This window comes from Lonchura striata, chromosome 7 (assembly GCF_046129695.1).
Source record: "Lonchura striata isolate bLonStr1 chromosome 7, bLonStr1.mat, whole genome shotgun sequence".
NCBI lineage: Eukaryota > Metazoa > Chordata > Aves > Passeriformes > Estrildidae > Lonchura > Lonchura striata.
The window spans coordinates 18537963-18544078 of record NC_134609.1 but is presented as its reverse complement, the minus strand read 5'-3'; positions in this window follow the sequence as shown (position 1 = coordinate 18544078).

The window sequence follows — 6116 nt, the reverse complement described above, 5'->3', positions numbered from 1 at the left end:
TTCCTTGACATGTGGGGCACAGCTCAGTCTGACAGGGCCTGGTGAGCAGCCACCACCAACCACCTACATGTCCCACCACACACTCTCTGGCAGGGTGGGCACAGGAATCCCCCTCTCCATGCCACCACCCAGGGCCACAGGAACTGCATGCTGAACCAGCACCACAATTCTGGCCCAGCAAGAGAAGAGGCACAAAGTCCTCTCAGGCAAGCTCAATACCACCATCCTCATTCTCAGACCTGAGAATCCTTTCTGAGATCCTGACTGAGATCCTTTCTGCCTTCTAGGTACCTGGCTCAGACATTCCCTGGGTGGCCCCACCATGGTTCTTGGCAGAAGTCAGACTGAGATGAGGACGCAGATCCTGTCCAAGCCTCTGGGAGACAAAGATGAAATTCCTCCTGGCAGGAGACTTGAAAGCAGGCCTTGTCAAGGGTTGTGTCCTGGATTCCCCCTTACTCTGGAAGTGGCTGTTGAGGATACTCTTCTGTATAATTTCTGCTTTTCAGCCTCACCGTCAAGGAAATACAGTGCACCAAGGCAGCAGCAGTCCTGCAGCTTAAGCTGCTCCTTTGTCTCTCCCCAAACTCCTCAGGATGGGAACAGGAAGGTTCATCCATCCAAAGCAACCAGAAACTTTAAGATTACTCCTCACCTTCACCTCAGACCAATGAGTTTACTTTCATTTCCTGACCCACTGCAAATACAGGCACAGGACAGCACTGCCAACACCTCTCCCGGTGCTTTCAGAGCCCTGCGCTCTGCGCCGCTGGCACACCGGCGTCCGCCCCACCAGCCCCCTTGGCACAGGCTGCTTTCGTGCCATCACGAGCAGTCCCCGTCCCGGCCGCTCGGACACACCGTCCCTGCCGGGGGCCGCTCCGCTCCGGCCCAGAGCCGCTCCGAGCGCCGCCCAGCCACTGACACCGCCCCGTGTCGGCACGGCTCCAACCCCTGCCCAGCCCAGGGCAGGAACGGCGCCGCGACGGCACAGCAGAGCACGAACACACGGACCCCGAGGGCAGCCTTTCCCGTACAGCCACACAGCCCACCTGCGCCCCGGAGAGTCGGGAAGAGAGGAAGCTAACACAGGCAGGAGAGATATGTCCCTGCTAACGAGGTGCAGGCAACTTCCAGAGAGAGTGCCAGTGGGGGATCCAGGCAGGGAAAGGCTTTCTGCTGACGGGACCATTCTGTTTATGCAGTCCGACTCACCTCCTGGGAACAAAGCGGGTTTGTACTCTGCAGGAACAGCTTCCTCATCACGTCTCTCCCCGCCCCCAGCCGTTCCTCTGCTGCAGCCAGCATGCTGTGCCTCTGGCCACCCTCACCTCTGCCATCCTGTCTGTCTGTCACTCCTATTGCTCTCCACTGCCTTCCCCACCGCACGTGGGCTTCTTGGGACACAGGCTGTCCCTTTGTCACCAGCTTTGTGCTGGCTGCACAAACAAAGAGCCCAATATCCAGCAGCAGACAGCACTCTGCCACCAAAAAGAGATGAATGGACTGGAGTGAATCAGGAGCACAAAGAGCTGCAGTTCAGGATAGCAGAAACCTACTGAGGCAGAAGGAGTAACAGTATTAAAAACATGACCATGTGGAGTGAGGAAAAAGACAGAAGAGCCATCAATTAGCTTGAAAATACTAAAGACAATTAAGGATCCTTCTGCTGTTAGAGGTGGGGTGCCTGGAGCATGCCGCTGCATGTTCTCTTGGGAACAGGAGCAGCAGCAGCAGGCGCAGCAGCAGCACCCCTTTGCAGACACCCAGGCTCCCCTCCACCCCCAGACAGGCTGCCAGATGAGCTCAGGCTCCTAGGAATCCTCTGAATATTCATACTCTGAATATTCAAACTTCATAGCAGCACTGGACAAAGAGGGAAAAGCATTGCAGGCACAATTGCTGCCTTAGGGTAGTTTCCCCAGGAGCACATGATGGTACACTGAGATTTCTTGTATGTCTTCTGTCAAAGGTGTAATGTAAGAATGGGCAGAGGTATGCAAAGATTACAATATGTGTGCTGCAGACACAGTCCTGGCTTTGCTACAGTCACTGGCCCTGAGAATACAGCCCTGCCACTGATCCTGCCCATGAAAACAGGAGTGTCACTTCCTTCAACACACCTGCAACTCTGGGGACTCATCATTAAAATGTGCAAGATTTTCCAATGAGATGGAGATAGAGAGGGACAGGCAGGACTGCAATAGTTCCAGCATGTATATATTAATTACAGTTATAATAAACCACTAATCTATTAATGTCCAAAGCATTCCCTGAGAGGCAACTTGTAAGAAAGCGTGAAGCAACTTCTGAAACTGCCAAAAAAAGAATCACAACAGGCTCATGTTCCCTCAGCAGTACCAAGAAGAGCAAGATCACTCCCTGACTCCATTGGAGTATAGACAGCACACCCTTGTATTTGCAAGTAGTAAATCAGTCTTGTGGAGCTTGCTTGCTCAATTACATGAATTAAGCACAAAATATTACGTTTTCCAAGGCCTTGGCCTTGTCTTACTCCCTGCAGTGTTGCCTGCCAACATTTTCTACAAACCCCCACCTAGAGAAGGAAGCCTCCCAGCATATTCCAGACTGGAAACTTACTGAGTCCAACCCTTCAGGCTTAATAGTGGACCTGAGCTTCTTCCAGATCCACCCTAGATCTGGTGAAAACAAACATTCAGCAACAGCTCACGCAGAGGCTCCAGAAGAAAAAGCAGACTGCAGGGAGAGCAGGGCTCTGCCTGTGATTCCCTGTGAGTCACGGCTCCTGACCAAGCACCTTTCACCTCAAGGATGGGTGATCCTTTCCTGCCAGAGGGAAGGAGGGAGAGCTCTGCCACAGCTGAGCAAACTCTGGGACTTCAGGCTGGGGGAGGTCAGGACTGCGGATCGCAGGACTCCTGCCCCCGCCCAGCATCCAAAGAGAGCCTCACTGTCCAAGTATGAAGCTGTGGCACAGGAACTCGCCCTGCTGAGAACACACGGGCTCTGTCTCACTGCCTGATCCTGCACAAACCAGGTAACATGTTCCTGGCGCCTGACCACAGCCTGCCTGGTGCCAAGCTCTGGGCCTGACATAACAGCATTGTGCAGCAAGGCAGGGAGTGGATTCCCAGGGCATTAATCACTCCCTCAGTCTGCGTGCATGCATGCTCAGCACACACTAACATTACCTTCATGGAAGACTGCTTATCCAATTTTGCTATTAGCTCTGGAGTGTGTCTGGTGCAGCATGGGCCGATAGAAGCAGGGACCAGAATGAAATTATAGCTATTAACTCTGTTACAATATTGTTTTGAGATCTTCAGCACAGACTGGGTCACCAAGAAATGGCATTTGCACATAGAGTCTGGCAACTTCTTCTATTCCTCCTCTTCTTGCAGCTGAAATTGTGCAGGGTAAGAAATCCAAAATAACCGACTCACCAGCATCAAATGTAATTGTCAGGCACTTGCTAGAAGTACAATCACTTAGATGGAGGCAGGATTACTGAAGATGCTGAAGCAAGGATTTTAAGCACTTAAGAGATAAGGCAGCAATGTGAAGAGGCCATTTAGGCTGATTACAAGAAGTATTAACAGCCCCAGTAGAAAGGGAGACCCAAAGGGTTTGAGGGCAGCTAATTCACTCCTATCCCAAAGCACTGCTCAGACCATGAGATAAAAACCAGTAATGGATAGATGCCACAAATTAAGCAGCAAGGAAACCAAACTTAGCAGGTGCTATTGTCACTCGTCTCTCCACTAAATAATACATTCCATCTTGTCACTCAAGAAGCAGCACTGTTAGAACCATGGAGAGTATGACTGCACTGTAACTGAAGAACTAACATTTCACCAAACAGACCAAAATATGCCATGTAGGCTTCCACAGGCACGCAGGATTTGTACAAGAGGGACAAGTAGATTCTTGTTCAGTGGATGTCTCAATCTCTATAATAACTTTAGAATCTGCATGAGCAGTAGACCAGGAATGGTCATATTCCCAGAAATGTACAAAGACAAGCTTGTCACAAAATGATTAGAGAAATTAATATTAAAATTATTAAACAAATGCTGTCAGTGATGTTTTTAAAAATTGAAAAACACCCTGCATTTCACCTAGGTCTTTTTGTGCCTCCTTCCACTCATTATAGATCAGTGTCCACTGAAAACAGAATCTGCCCCAGTGACAGAGATACCCCTCAGTTCAGTGCACCCTTCAGCTGCTGAAAGATTGGCTTTGACAAGAGAGCTGCTGCAGCTCTTGATGTGCTCTAGACTGCAGGACTAGTACCCAGCACACAGTGGGAGGAACCAGCAGTCATGCGTGGCTTTTTACACCACTGTGTCAAGAACAGAAGCTTACTAACTACATACTAAGACATTTCTACCTTTTTCCTCTGTTCCTTCATGTGTTCTCCAAATCTAGACAGCCCTCCTTTCCTCCTTCATACCCCAATGCATCTGCACAGCCTGCACTGTCCTCATTCACACTTCTAGGATAGGACATTACCTGCACACCAGCATGCCCTGACTGCTCCCATCAGTCTTCAGAGCTGTGGCCACCCACACTCCCTCTCTCTGCTCAGAGCAGAACATGTTGCTCTGTAAAGCACCCCGAGGTCCCTGCTTGCCTGCACATTCCTGGGTGGAATAAACAATACCCCGTTGAGCCAGGCTGCCTGGGCCCCAGCTGGAGATGGTGCCAATGCAGGGACTGTGGCGCCAGCAAATGCAGAGCTGATCCTGTGAATCCAAACAGAATGGACAACACAGCAAGCAGGGCAAACCCCCAACTAATGGTGCTGAAGAGAGGAGCCTTCTCCCACCAGGGAATGCAGATCACTGCAGCTTCTTGATAGGACATGATGTTTGTCTCAGCAGATCCCAAAGAGTCCTCCAGCTGAGCTTCACATAGTGGGAAACATGAGAGCTGTTCTGCACTCCACCTCCTAATGCCACACAGCCCTAAGGAGGAAGAGGAATCTTCTAATTCTAAAAAGAAATAGCTTCTTTTGCTTTATCTGTGACCTGATAGATCAAAAATCATTTATATGAATACATTTTTGGTTGGATCATCAACCCCTGAAGAACCAGGACTATCAAGTAAAGGGCGGCTTAAGCAAGCTCTGGCCTCCCACCACACCTGTGTGGCACAGGAGCTCTGCAGTGTACCAAACGAGTCATTCAAACCACTGCTTCTCTCCAGCTGGGCTCTGGTTGTCAGTGTTCTCACCTGCTCTGTTGCAGGATGTGTCTGAGGGCAGGCTGGTGGTGTTTGTGTGGGTTAAGAGTGGCGTGGCAAGGAAGCAAGAGGAGCTCGTGCTGAGCCAGATGGCAAGCAAACAAAAGTAATCTGGAAACTAGAGCACAGCGTCAATTTTTAATGCAAAGCAGAACACCTTGCCACAACATGTGACCAAGATGACTGTGATGGATATTTAATCTCTGGCAATGGGGTCCCAAGCTTGCAAAGGCCAGAACACCAGCTTGGAAGAGAAGAGGTTCTCAAATTCTGTATGCTGTGGCAGCACAGCACTTACAGACTTTGTTAAAAAGTCCTGTCTCCTGCCACCCCAAGGTATGTGGTTGTGTCTCTTCCCAGTTTTGCAGACAGGCTAAAATGATACAACTTAAAATAAGGAACAGACAAAACCCCAAGAGCAGAATCACCATTGCTGTGCAGTACCTGTGGCTGGGCTACAGGTGGTAAGCAGCATACAATTACAAAATTAGTCATTATACCTTGAGTACATATCCAAAACAAGTTGAACTGGGACTACAAGGACATTCCTTAACACTGTAGCACTTGATTTTGCACCCTGAGCAATATTCTTCAAGATAACTTTTAGACAGAAGCCCATTATAATGCTTTGGCTGCTGGGTGGAGAGTCCAGAAATCTGGAAATTACCTGAGTTTGACTTGGAAACTCTGTTCTTTGCTCACCAGCATTCCTATTCTGTACTGTATCTCCAAAGAACCTCAGTCCTCAGCAGGGACTCTGCTGCTAGCTGGACCTCTTCCTTTCAGAGTCCCTAGGTGCTCCTGAGCAGGAAGCAATAAATTTTAAACCCCCACAGAAAGGTTCTAAAAATAAGACAAAGTAAAGACTGTGTCACTCAGAAGTGGGGTTG